This window comes from Gekko japonicus, unplaced genomic scaffold (genome assembly GCF_001447785.1).
Source record: "Gekko japonicus isolate JY-2015 unplaced genomic scaffold, Gekko_japonicus_V1.1 scaffold3471, whole genome shotgun sequence".
Taxonomy (NCBI): Eukaryota; Metazoa; Chordata; class Lepidosauria; order Squamata; family Gekkonidae; genus Gekko; species Gekko japonicus.
The window spans coordinates 115,499-128,620 of record NW_015162062.1 but is presented as its reverse complement, the minus strand read 5'-3'; the positions used below and the strand labels follow the sequence as shown (position 1 = coordinate 128,620).

Genomic DNA, 13,122 nt, shown 5'->3' with positions numbered 1-13,122 from the left:
CAACATTCTCCCCACATACACAACTGAGGTAAAAATAGGGTTGAACACCTGGACACTGCTGAAAAAATGCCCAAAGAACTGTGGCAGGAAATCCATTCAATTGTTGTCAAAATAGCAGCTAAACATATACCACACAAGAAGCCAGAGAAAAAGTGCAAGTGGCTCTCAGACAGAACCACAGAAATAGTAGAGCGAAGAAAAGCAGCCAAAGCAAAAGGAAAATGGGAAGAAGCAAGAAGACTGAATGTGGGTTTCCAGAGGGCATCAAGGAAAGACAATGAAGTTTACTGGGACGAGCATTGCAAATGGCTAGAAGAGGACTGCATAAAGGGCCACACCAAGCTTGCATTTATGGAAGTCAAAAAGATTCGACCACCAGTTACTGCCTGTAAAGGCATTATCAAATGCAAACAAGGGAAAGAACTCTCCAATCAACAAGATGTCAAAAACAGATTGTGAGAATACACAGAAGAGCTGCATGCTAGTAGCAAAGAAGCCCAACATCAGGATGCCAAGGAAAGGGAGGCTGAGAAAGAACCAGCCATCCTCAAGGAAGAGATCATGTGGGCAATGAGGCAACTACCAAGTGACAAGGCCCCAGGTGTTGACCTCATCTCCACGGAATGGCTGAGGCCTGTACAACCCGCTATCATCAGAGCCCTGTGTCAGAAAATTTGGGAAACCAACACATGGCCAAGGGACTGGAAATGGTCAGTTTTCATTCCACTGCCAAAAGAGACTCCAGAGACTGTTCCAATTATTGCACAATCACTCTCATCCCTCAGATTAGCAAATATATATATTTTGGATTTTTCTACAAACCTTGGGCTTTTATTAGGTTTGTAGAAAGATCTCCTGCATTTGTCACTGGTTCCACTGGGATTTTTTTTTAAAAAAATCCATACTTTGGGGTGTGGTTCAGAATTCTCTCTCTCATTTTAATTGCCTTGTGATGAAGTTGGAAAAGGATAGTGTTTATATGTAATAGGAGCCTAACACCCAATGGTTCAAAAACACATCTCTGGTCAACCATCAACAATACCTGGGATATCTAGCAGATGGATACATACAGAATCTCCTTGAGGTCACAGAATGGACTATACTTCTATACAATCCTGTTGCTGGTTCAATTTTTGAATGCTTCCTTCATTTACCTCTCCCCCACAAGTTAAAAAAAGCACTGCATGGAGAAAGCTGGTAGGTTTCAACATGCAAGTTCTTTTTTAATGTAAAGAAGCATTTAAAAAGGCAATCCAGCCACCTTCTGAAGTGGAACGGTCTATTCTACCACCTCAGGACTGTCTAGGGTTGCCAGGTCTGGGTTGAAAAATACCTGAAGACTTTGGGGGTGGATCCAGGAAAGGATGGGGTTTGGGGAGGGGAGGGGCCTCAGCATGGTACAATGTCATAAAGTCCACCCTTCAAAGTCCACCCTTTCTCTCAGTTGGAGATCAGTTGTAAAAGCGGGAGATACCCAGGCCCCACCTGGAGGCTGGAAACCCTAGGATGGTCTCACCTTATCCTATTGAACATGCAGACTGGGCATCAAATGTCTTGTTTAATTTTCCCCTTGTACCACTTTCCCATCTATCTGTACATTTTCCCCAAGAAGGAAAAAAGCAGATTAGTAGGGACAATTTTCAATGCGAAAACGGTAGCAAGGGAAAACATTAAAAAGTCCTTCCCCCAACAAACTGGTTTGTTCCTTCAAACAGCAGCCCCAGTGGAAGCATTTTATAAAACAATGAGGAATTTCAGACAGACGATATAATCCGGAAGAGGAATGGTTCCCAAACGGTTTCTGGTCTGTCATTTCTGACAGAACCGTTTTAGAACTGGTTCCCTACTGGAATATATTTGTATGAAGTGTTTTACCTGTCAACCACTTCCAAGTAGTCTTCAGTTTCCTCTCCCAGTTCCGATGTGCTTTTTCCCACCGTTTTTCGCCTGCGCAGTTGATCTCCGGCTTGCTTTTTTTTTAAACGTTCGCTTTATAGCACTATAGCGCTATAACATAACGGCATTATATCAACCCCATTGGCATGCCTTGAGTGTTGTGTTATAGCACCATAGCGCTATAGCGCTCAAAAGCAAACTAAAAAAAAAAGCCGGAGATCGCCCGCGTGGGCGAAAAACGGCGGGGGGAAAGCGGTGCAGTCTGAAATGGCAAACCACTTCAGATCCAGCTCTTTACCAGAAGGGGAACGTCGTGTGTGAAATGGCAGCCCTATACCGGTTTACTCCACGTGGATCAAAAACGGCTTCAAAATGGGTTAAAAAGAGTAATGTGAAATTCCTCAATATCTGCTGAAAATCAGGTGACATGTAGTTCTAGTCTTAGCAAGAACTAGGCAAAAGGATCAGTTCAGATTTAGAAGATTTGCAGCTGGATCTCCAGACCTGTTTTTCCTCAGCTAGCAGCAGCCTCTTCTTCTGCAATGCCCCTGATTCAGATTGGGTCTACAGTGTTTAAGAGGCTATTCTTTGCTTCCTGTGCCATTTCCCACACCTCAAACAAACCCCTGGGGTTGCTATGTGTGACCTGCCAGGGAAAACAGAAATAACCTGTGTAGTGGTGTTTTCCCTCACGAGGAAGATCATTAGGACATTTCTCATTAGGTAAACAGCACAGAGTTAAATTCTCCACACCACAGTCCTCATCTGAACTCAGAGCCTCCTGTGGCAGCTGTTACAAAGGGGGAAAAAAGAAAAACACACTGGGGATCCAGCCATCAGTCGGTCTTCTAGTGCTGCACTGCTGCATCATCTGGTTTGATCATATGTCTAGTTTCTTTCTGCCTCTTTTTCCTTTTTAAATGCATTCCCTCTGAAATAATTTTCTGTCTATTTCACTGTGTCTTTTCTGAGAAAGTTCTCCAAACTCAGGCTCCTGCTTCTTTAAGAAACAGCAACTGATATATATAAGATAAACTAACTTGGAACAAACAGATAAGGCATTTTCACTTTCTCAGCAGTGATGGGTGGGGATGGGGAGGCAGGCTTGCACAGGTCATTTGGCATTCCCCTTTCTCTCCGCCACAAGGAAAACACTTTCCATTTTTAGGATGTTGACTGATGCTTGTGAATACCAATGGACATAATCTTTTTTAAAAAGACCCTTGGGGGTAAATAGAACAAACATTTCAGTTATTTTAACTAGAATAATAAATACTACAATTCAGGGTAAATTTATAACCTGATTGATGAACTTACCGATAGGTCATTTGAACATGTGAAACAGTTATCATGGATGAGCTATGACAGATGTGACTATGATAACTGTGGGATATTTTGACATGGTAACTGTGAGATATTTCTCAGTGACACACACACGCGCACGCATGCATATACATTTCACCTTGAAGGGAATAAAGCAGAGGTGAGGGTAGAAAGAAGTAATGTGAAAGGGAGCATACTGTGTCTTTGTGGGAACTCTGCTGAGTATTTTTTGACTGGGAAAACAGAATGGAAAGCAGAGGTTCTTTGCAGGGTTTCATGCACAAGACTTGCCCAAATGACCATGCAATATCAGCCCTTTATTTTGATGTGAGCATAGCATTAGCCACTGAGGCTGTCTGATGAACATATTCCTTGATCTGTTCCCATGTAAGGAGTGAAGTCGTTAAGTAGCTAAAAGCCTATTATGGGCAAAAGATAGATGGCACAAACCTAATGGATCATTCTTCATGTTGAATACTCAAGAGTGGAACTGAGTTTCAGTAGAGACAAGGGTCAAATCTGCATTTGTCTTTCCCACCGGTGTCCCAGCCTTCTAGGCTTACCAAGTACCTACCTTGAATCGGCGGGGGACACATACTTCTTGTCAGGAACATACCCACGCAGAAAACAAATGCACCCTACCATGCCGTCACCCAGACATGACGCCAGCACGCTGGGCACGTAGCTGGGCGATGCTCTGGCAAAGGAGCTGAAAACTCAATGGTACTATCGAGTTTACAGCTCCATTGCCAGAGCGTCACCCAGGTACGTGCCCAGCGTGCTGGCATCACGTCTGGGCAATGGCTTGGTGCGGCGGGGTGTGTGTGTGTTACACCGAGGGATGTCCTGGCCGGGAACCATGTGTCCCCCGCTGATTTGAAGGTAGGTACTTGGTAACCTTACAGCCTTCTGACTCCGTCTTCAAAAAAAGCTGTCGACATTTGGTTTCGTTTTCACACCTCAACAGTGCTAGCATACTTTTGCACATCCACATATGTTTATCACCTTCTTGTTGCGGCTCCACTGTCATTGCACCTCCCCACTGCTTTAAAAGAATCTTCTCCAAACAACGTTCAAACAAGCATAGAGAAAGACAGCGTCACAGCAGCACGAAACTGATTTAAAAATGCAAATGCAGATTTGACCAATGATGGTATGGATAGCGTTGGATTCCTACAGCATTGTAATATCAGGAAGTTTTCTTTGGGTAACTTCATCTCATGCCCCTGCTCAGGGTTGGCTGTCTCCTTTGACAGCATCACAATGTGCTTTCAGTTGCTGTGATAGGTAATGCTACAGTGAAATGGACCTAAATGTCATTGGTCTGCCTGGACCAGATGGACAAAGAGTTTTGAAGAAGGACAAGCAAGAGAAGGAGAGGCAGGTTGCCAATGATAGGGTCACCATTCTCCCCACCCCACCCCTGGCTAATTTCTGGGTGTGCCAATTGGCACTGTTCCATCTCTACCCCATTATATTCATTTCCAGCTAGCTCAGTTGCATCACAGAGTCACCAAGCCTCTGTCCTCTTGAGCAGGGCCCTGGATCCCTGCAGGAAGCACAGAGTACAGCAGGAGGAGGCCAGTAATATACATTACACGATGCAAGACTTCTCATCTGGTGGTCACTCTTTAAGACTGCCTTCTTTGAAGGCTTTAGTGAGCTGGTGACAAAATTTTGTAGGATGCCAGAGAGAAGCTTGCTGTTCAGTTAGGAGACACCAGGGCATGTTGTAACAATGTGAGCATGAAAATCAAAAGCATCCCAGGGAATTATGAAAAGTGAATCTATGGCTCTGCTTCTGAATATACAAAGCCTTGTATATTAATAAAAAGACACAGATCCCTAAAGCATGGAGTCATTGGCCTATTTCCAACCATGCAGTTCAGAAAAATTAGATGTCCCCATTTTTTTCATAAGAGGAAGAGGTGATTTCTGCCAATTTCCCCTTTGTTGAGCTACTGTGGCTGCACTGTGCTTTGGGCAGGATCCTGTGAAGAATTATTATTCTCATTCCCTGGCTCTGGGATGGAGCTGCATGTAACTACTGAGCACTGTGCCTCCTTTGGGCCACCTTGGCCTGGGCCTTCTGCTGTTTCTGTTCCTGCAGAGTGAGAGTGTCCCCTGGGGGACTGTGGGCCTGGGTCCTCCCCAGCAGCACCCTGATGACTATTTCAGGGGCTGGTGGCAAGGCCTCCCTTGCAGACGCAAGCAGGATGGCTTCTGGTGCTGCTGGACCATTGTCAGCATGAGGCTTGGCTGTGGTAGGCTTTCCCTGGTCTTGCTGGTCCTCCTTAGCTGGTGGCCTTGGCTCCTCAGGCTCTTGTTCTGAGGACTCGGAGTCTAGAGTCACCGAGTTGGCTGGCAGGGGTCATGACACCAAGGACCCTGATAATTCAATCTAAACCAACAACCAAAATCCCCGAATCAATAAGCAACAGGCCAATCCCATCTCTTTCTCCCTTATCTTAAAAGACTGAACATGAAGGTTTCTGCCCTGATTCAATCATGTATGATAGCCAGCCATTGATACTTATGATATCCAGCTCTCAATCTCCCCAAAAGAATATTGTATTGCAACCAAGGAAAACTCCCCTCCACAATGCTGACAAAAACTTTCCTTTCTAAGCCCGTCTCTGGAGAGATTACATTTTCATCAGTCTCTCACCCCCATGCCAACATCCTTTCTCATCTCCTTTCTTGGCAAAGGTGTACAAAAATTAACCCCTCAGCCCCAATTTTTGTAGTCGGTTTGGAATCTATCTTGTTACCCCAGCTTGACAGTTGGCCTCACTAGTCCTTTCCACACTAGACCTTAAATCCTGGTTCAACCCTGTCCCCGAACTGACATTCTACACTACACGCGAGTTCACCCCTGTAATTATCTCGGGGTATTTTTACATTCTACACTACACTCGAGTTCACCCTTGGGGTATTTTTTGTTTCCACATTACATTGAGGTCACCCCAGTTTCACCCCACACTTTTTTTATTTGTAATTTTTATTGTAAGTTGCGTAAACATTAAAGTGACACATCAATGCAAAACATTTTGCATTTTACAGTGCAATATAGTACAACTAGGATAAAGCGTAATAAAATTCAGCAGTTTAACAAAACTACCTATGAACAATCAATCGACAGTGTATTTCCATGTGGAGAGGAGTCCCAGATTTCTTCTTTAGTGCTACTTATAATACATTAAAGCATCATAAAAATGGTAACTCATATCGGGGAGGAGAATGAAGATGTCAAGCTGAATGTGTATTATTAATATGCTGTATAGTGCCATTATTGTATTAAGGGTTTCTTTTGTTTATGTATAATAGAAAAGCTTCGACCATGGCTTAATCCATGGCTCTCAGCTTTTGGGGGGCATGTGAAGCAAAAGTAACTGTAAAGGGTTAAGTATTCGAGCAGTATGTTATCCTTTTCTGTAACAGCTGTTATAACTTTGTTAAGCGTTAAGGTGCCAATTTCCAGGGCAGCCATGGTTGCTAATTATGATTACTGGAGAAACTATTTGACTGCAAAGTGGAGGCACCTGGTAGTTGAAAGAAAGAGAATATAAGATAATAGCTTAGCTGGGGAAAGGAGGAGGCTTAGGAGATTCCGGGAAGCTCCAGTTTGGGAATTCGTCTGTACAGACCACAAAGAAAAGCCACGTTCCTTGTTGCATGATCCGGTTGACCTTCCTGAAAGCTACAGAGTGCAGGTAGATCAGGCTGTTTTTTGTTTTGGCTGTATTTTCTGTGATGTTGTTGCTGGATTTGAGATATTTTTTTCTTGACTGTTGTTTTAAATAAATATTTTCCTTTTAAAACTTAATTTGGCTGGTGTGTGCTCAACTCCTGTTTACCCACGAGAAAGCTTAGCTATCTTGACAGTGTGATACCGTGATTTATCCAGCAACTCTGATCTGATGGTGACACACTGCCAAGAAACCAAGGTTGGTTGACGAAAGTGGAGTAACGGGTGGGTTGCGGGAGGAGTTTTCCTGCCATAGTTCTCCACATGCGAATGGAGGCTTATGTGCCAGTGTTTGTGGGATAGGTTCTAACCCCCATATCAATGTTTCTAGTGGGTAGGGATGGAGGAGGTCTCTGCAGAGGCGTACCCAGTCAGGAGGTGAAGTTAGGCGTTGCATCTTTATCACGTTTGCAAGTAGCGAGGCCTTCTGGTATATGGAAAGATCTGGGAGATTAAAGCCTCCTCTAGATTTGGGTCTCCTTAGAGTTTGGAACCCTATTCTGTGCCTCTTGCCATTCCATAAGAAGCATAGCAGGTCTGATTGCCACTTTTGTATCACTGAAAGAGGGAGGGTTATGGGGATTGCTCTGAAGAGAAAGATATATTTCAGTAAAATGAATGAACGTAAGAGGTTGAAACGTTCCATCCAAGAGATGTTGAGTTTATTCCAGTTATGGATTGTGTGCTGTAGTTCCGTATGTATAAGTTGGTGGTTTAAGGAAAATAGTTTGTTGGGATCTACAGGAGTTTCACCCCACACTTGTCCTGGGATAAACAGATGCTATTATAACCAGGGATAAATGCAAGGTATTGTGTCCCGAGCTGAACTCTGATAATACCAGGGATGAGATCCAAGTGCAGAAAGGACCACTGTCTAGTCACTATATGGAGCTGTGCTCTTTCTCCTGCCTGGCCATTTTGACTTTTCTGGAGCAGCTTTGTTGCTGCCAACAAATGCTTCCCCCTTCTCAACTCAAGACTTGTTTTTTTGGTTCGTCTCCCCCTCTCAGGCAGGCAGTTTGCTAGGGAAAGACTTTAAATGTTTTCTTTTCCCACTTTGTAAATCACCATTTTTACCTTGCAAATTGCTCGCACTTTTAAATATTTTCTCTTCTATGAACTAAATAATTTTTTACAAAAATTAAGCTTCCCCCTTGTGCTTTCAAGTATTCGTCTGGATCTTGACCTTGATATATATAAAGATCTTATATATTTTTACCCCAAATTATATGTGTTCTCTCTGTACTTGCTAATTACAGAACCAGCATGTGTATAGCAATTTGGGTCAGACCTGGTAAATATTACTTTTGATCCATGCTGCTTTTATAAAGAAAAATATTCAAGCATTCTTTAGCAGACGAGGACTTTTAATGACATACCCATGCTAACAGCTCAATCTGACATTCAACTGTGCTTATCCAGTTCTAGACATGCCTGCCTATTGCACAGCAAAAATTGCACCCAAGGTTATGCTCTGTGGAATAGGAAGTGCATCCCAAAGTACTTCTCAATCATGTTTGCTCAAGGTACTACCACTTTCTGGATCATCCATCTCTTTCTAGATCAGAGCAAGGGTTCACACTGTACTTTTGTTTGCCCCCCTAGTCGGAATAACGAGACAGACAACAATGTTGGGTACTAACGGACCACTTTATTAACAACCTTAAAGCATAACAGCAACATACAGTAAGGAAAGAATGCGGCATGGCGAGGCTACGGGTCAAAAGACCCTTCCTCACCATAATGATCTAGGGCGAGCCTCCCACTCCAGAAGCAAGGCAAATGAAATGCCTTCCCTCCGGCCAGCACGGCCAGGGTACTTGCCAGGGAGACCCACCCCCGAACCGCGAGGCTCAAAGGGGGGCAAATCCCAGGCAAACCCTTAGGTGGTCTGTTTTCCCCGCTCCGGGCCGCAGGGCTCAAAGACGTTACCGACAAGACCCCTATTCCCAAACGGGTTATAAGCCGGTGCTCATCGAGCCACAATCTGCTCAGAATAACAACCTGCCAACCTAAGTGACCACCTATTTATAACTCAACCACACCACCAAAAACCTTCGCTACAGCTTCAGTTCAAAGTAGACAAAAACATCCCCTCCCGTAGCCAATCAGGAAGAGGCGAAAAATTCCTACTTGGCCCCCAATTGGGCGACCAGCTACTGCCTGAACTGCAAACTGGGTGGGAGGGTGGGCCGAGCGCAGCAAGGCGAATGAAGGACGGAGGCGAGGGCTGGCTTGGAAAACCTCCGGCCCCGCCCCCTGTTAGCCCCGAATGTCACATTGCCTCGCTCCTCCTGGGAGGCAAAGGCGGCCCGGCCGAGGCATGGACCCTTGGGACGGCCTCACCCAGACCGGATAACAATCCCAGCCTCTTATACATAACAACTAAAACAAAATATTGCCTGAATGGCAATTTGGTATCATTTACTTTTGCTTACATATACAAATGAGAACTAAATTTGGAGCTTTCAGACCTCTTTTACTCTTTAGACCTCTTTTTAATGAGCTATGAGAAAGTTCTCATGGTGCATTTGATATCCCTTGGAGTTGCTTTTCCATCTTAAATCTTCTCTGATTTGCAAGGCTTCAAAGGAGCCACTGTTCTTAATTAATTCATGATGGTTTTCCGTTTGAGGCCTTAGCACTGATTATGTGTCAAATTACAAGGTTATATTTTGATCCAAATTGGGACTTTTCATATATATTGCGATGAGGCAGCTCATTTGAGTCTTGTTAAACCAAATTGGTAACCACTGAGGAAGTCCAGCTCTTCGGCTTTCATAAAAGGAAGAATGAAGGCAATTATTAAAGTCCAGCTCATGAGACCATTGCATTTTGGGTGCTCTGCTACCTGAGCCAATATACAAAGGAAGAAAATGATATATAGTCCATCAGATGTCTGCAGCAGAAGCTGGAACTGCTGATCAGCTCATGGTCACAGAATGGTAGACATGATAGTTGACTCCAATATCTGTTTCAGGTCCTCTCCAGTTCTTTAGAAGCAGAATCAGGACTTTCCCAGATAGGAAGTCCCTTTCCCAGAGGCATGCTTTACTAGTAGTATCTGAAATCAACGAGTTCCTCATTTATGTTTTATGGAATGGTGAAGCTAGCTTTAGTGCCAAGGGACTGGCATTCAGAAGCAAGACTATGCCATTTATTTTGAAGGAGGTATGCTCTGGAGGGAGGGAATTTAGCAATGGATTCACAATATTAAGCAGAGAAGGGATATATGGCTGGCACTGATTTCACAGGCACTACCCAGATTACATCACTGTAAGGCCACTCTTTGCAGGGGAGAACAAAAACCATGACAGTTGTATTTACAGGAGTAATAACTGCAGTTTACCAGTACTTTGGGTTGGCTGTTTGACTGCTTGTAAGCAAGAGTTTTCCTGAAATGGAAATGCTTGCTGGGGAAAGTTCATCTGAATGGTTCAGTTTACTCACGTTGGAGCATAAACCACAATGACTGGGATCACTTGCTTTATCTCTGATTTTCTCTCTCAAACAGAAAAACACAAAGAACAATTGAATAGTCTAAGGCAGTAATTCCCAAACTTATTTGGCCTACCTCCCCCCTTTCAGAAAAAAAATTACTCAGCGCCCCCCTGGAAATCTACCTTCAAGAAGTGGACAAAAAGATGCAGTGACAAATTTGCACATAGTAAAGAAAAATGTTGTTGTAAATAAAACACTTTGAAGCTTGAAATCATAAAAATATTTTATAAAATCAACCCTAGTAAAATTTGAATACACACAGAAAATTAAGATAACAATGGATAATATTAAAATAAAAATCACAAATGACATTAAAAATAATCCTAATGAGAAAAATGAACCTGATGCACTGCTATCAATTTATTAATGTTTGGCTCTATTTTTGTCAGCAGCAATCTTAAATCACCGCGATTAACTATTTACAGTTGGTTCCTTTTTTTAGTTAGCAGATTTATAAAACCGATGCAAACAGGCACCTTTTGATAGCCAACGAACTTCTGTATGAAGCAGCAAGCGACTGAATTCTTCATTGCTTTCAATACAAAGTTGTCCAAACAATCTGTCATTCAATGAATTGCTTCTGATTTTGTTGACCACTTTAATGACATAATAACCTATGTAATAACATAATGACATCATAACCTATGTAGGCATTCACTCAAATTTTTGGCAACTAGATGTTGACGATGAATGACACAGTGTACAGTGAATACATTTGGAACTACTTTTTAAAAATACGCAAGAAACCCCCTGTAGCGCCCCATCGTCGCTGGAGCATCATCAGTAGCAACTGACAATATATTACTCAGGGGAATTTCTTTTTCTTTAAAAAAACCCCCAACTCTTCCAAAGCATGAAATATCAATTCTCCTTTGGTATCAGTTTGCACATTTTTAGCAAATAATAATTCTTGGCAAATTTTTCCTTCTTTTATGAATCGCACGTATGCTAAAAGCAAAGCTTCATTTCCTGGCAAAGTTGACTCATCAAGCTGTATAGAGAACTGGAATGTTTTTAAATGCTCACATAATAAGTCTTCAACATCCTGAGCCATTTCATTAATTTTTTGTTGCACTGTGTTATTGCTCAAAGAAATTTTCTTGGTAATATCAGATGCTGGTTTGTGTAGCATGGTGCGTATTACCTCACTTATAGCCAGTAGAATTAGTTCTTCACCAACAGAATGTGGTTTTCCCGATTTAGCAATCAGTAACGAAATGTTGTAAGAAGCACTCAGCCCATCGTCATCTTGTTTGGATGCTATTGAAAAGAGTTTTGCCAATGTCGGCTGTCTCAAAATGTTTGCTTTAAGTGCTTGAAAATAAGATAAATTCTTATGAGCATGAACTTTTGTCAAATGTTCTTGTAGTCTTGAAGGCTTCACAGCTTCATTTGATAAAGGTTTTTGGCAAATCAGGCTAATCGGTAATGTACTGTTTGTAGGTGACTGAATAAAGCCATCGTTCAAATACTGAATACTATATGGTCTACATTTTTTCATAGGTTCAGACATGATATTATCTGTAAAAAAGTAAAATTTCTGTGTTTATTTATAAAATAATTAATTAATATTACCGGCAGTGGGCATGAATTATAGTTCTTCCCACCACTGGGGAATAACACCCCCTGGGGGAAAGCCAGCTTTGAAATAGCTGGAAATCATTACTCTCTTGCACCCCCACACTAGGTGCGAGGCAGCTTACATAATGCAATCCAAAAACCAATCCAATACCCCAATTTCTTTAATCTTGAAATCATTACTTATCAGTGGCAGAGCAGGAATTCAAACCCAGATCTCTCAGACACTTGTCCGGCATTTCAACACTGTACTACACTGACCAGATGGCTGTCCCAAATAGAAAGAGAAGCTTCTCAAGAACTTCCACTTTAACTTCTGGCTTCCCAGCTGCAAAGTCCTGCTTCAAAGCCTGCAACCAAGTCTCAGGGAATCTCACAAGCCCAAGTGCAAGGGAGTCAGAATTTGCAATCCTTGGCTTTTCCCATTAAATGTGCTCCATTTGCGTAATTTCTGCAGACTACAAAGAATTTGGCATTCTTTGAGACACAGCAGTACAATCTCAAGAAATACATTTAAAAATATATTTAAAAATTAACCAGAATATTACAATATTTAAACAACAACCAATAACAAAAGTTGAATCTAAAAACATTGAGCAAACCCCCCACCACACCAACAAGCAATTACTACAGTTAATTTTAAAAAAAATCCAACAGAAATACTTTTAATTGCAAACCAAACTTTTAAAACTTTCCCACCCCACACCCAACAGAACTGTAACCCAAAGCCACCCCAAGCAGGCTGACCAACCTAAAGTAAAGGAACACTAATTTAAAAGGTTATTTCACTAATATCCTCCACCCAGCGGCTCGAAAGCCCTTAAAATGGCAATTAGACAAATGGGCACCTTATCTCCAATACTGGAGGGCAGCAGCGGTGGCTGGGCGATGCGGTGAACATCGAGCGAGCCGGCAGAAAGAACATGGCGACGGATCGGCGGCAAAAACGGCAGGTGACTCGTGGAGGCATAGTCCCGGCAGCATGGAGGCGTGGTGACGTAAAGCGCGGTCGGTGCCTGCGGGACAGAGACCAGTGCGACTCATCAGGCAGCCGTGTGCCACAGAGGGCCATCCCA

General features: G+C 42.8%; 1 pseudogene; it reads right to left on the bottom strand.

Moving 5' to 3' along the window:
* Nucleotides 1-10,906: 10,906 nt before the first annotated feature.
* LOC107105614 lies at nucleotides 10,907-11,981 on the bottom strand (annotated as a pseudogene).
* Between the last annotated feature and the right edge of the window lie 1,141 nt (nucleotides 11,982-13,122).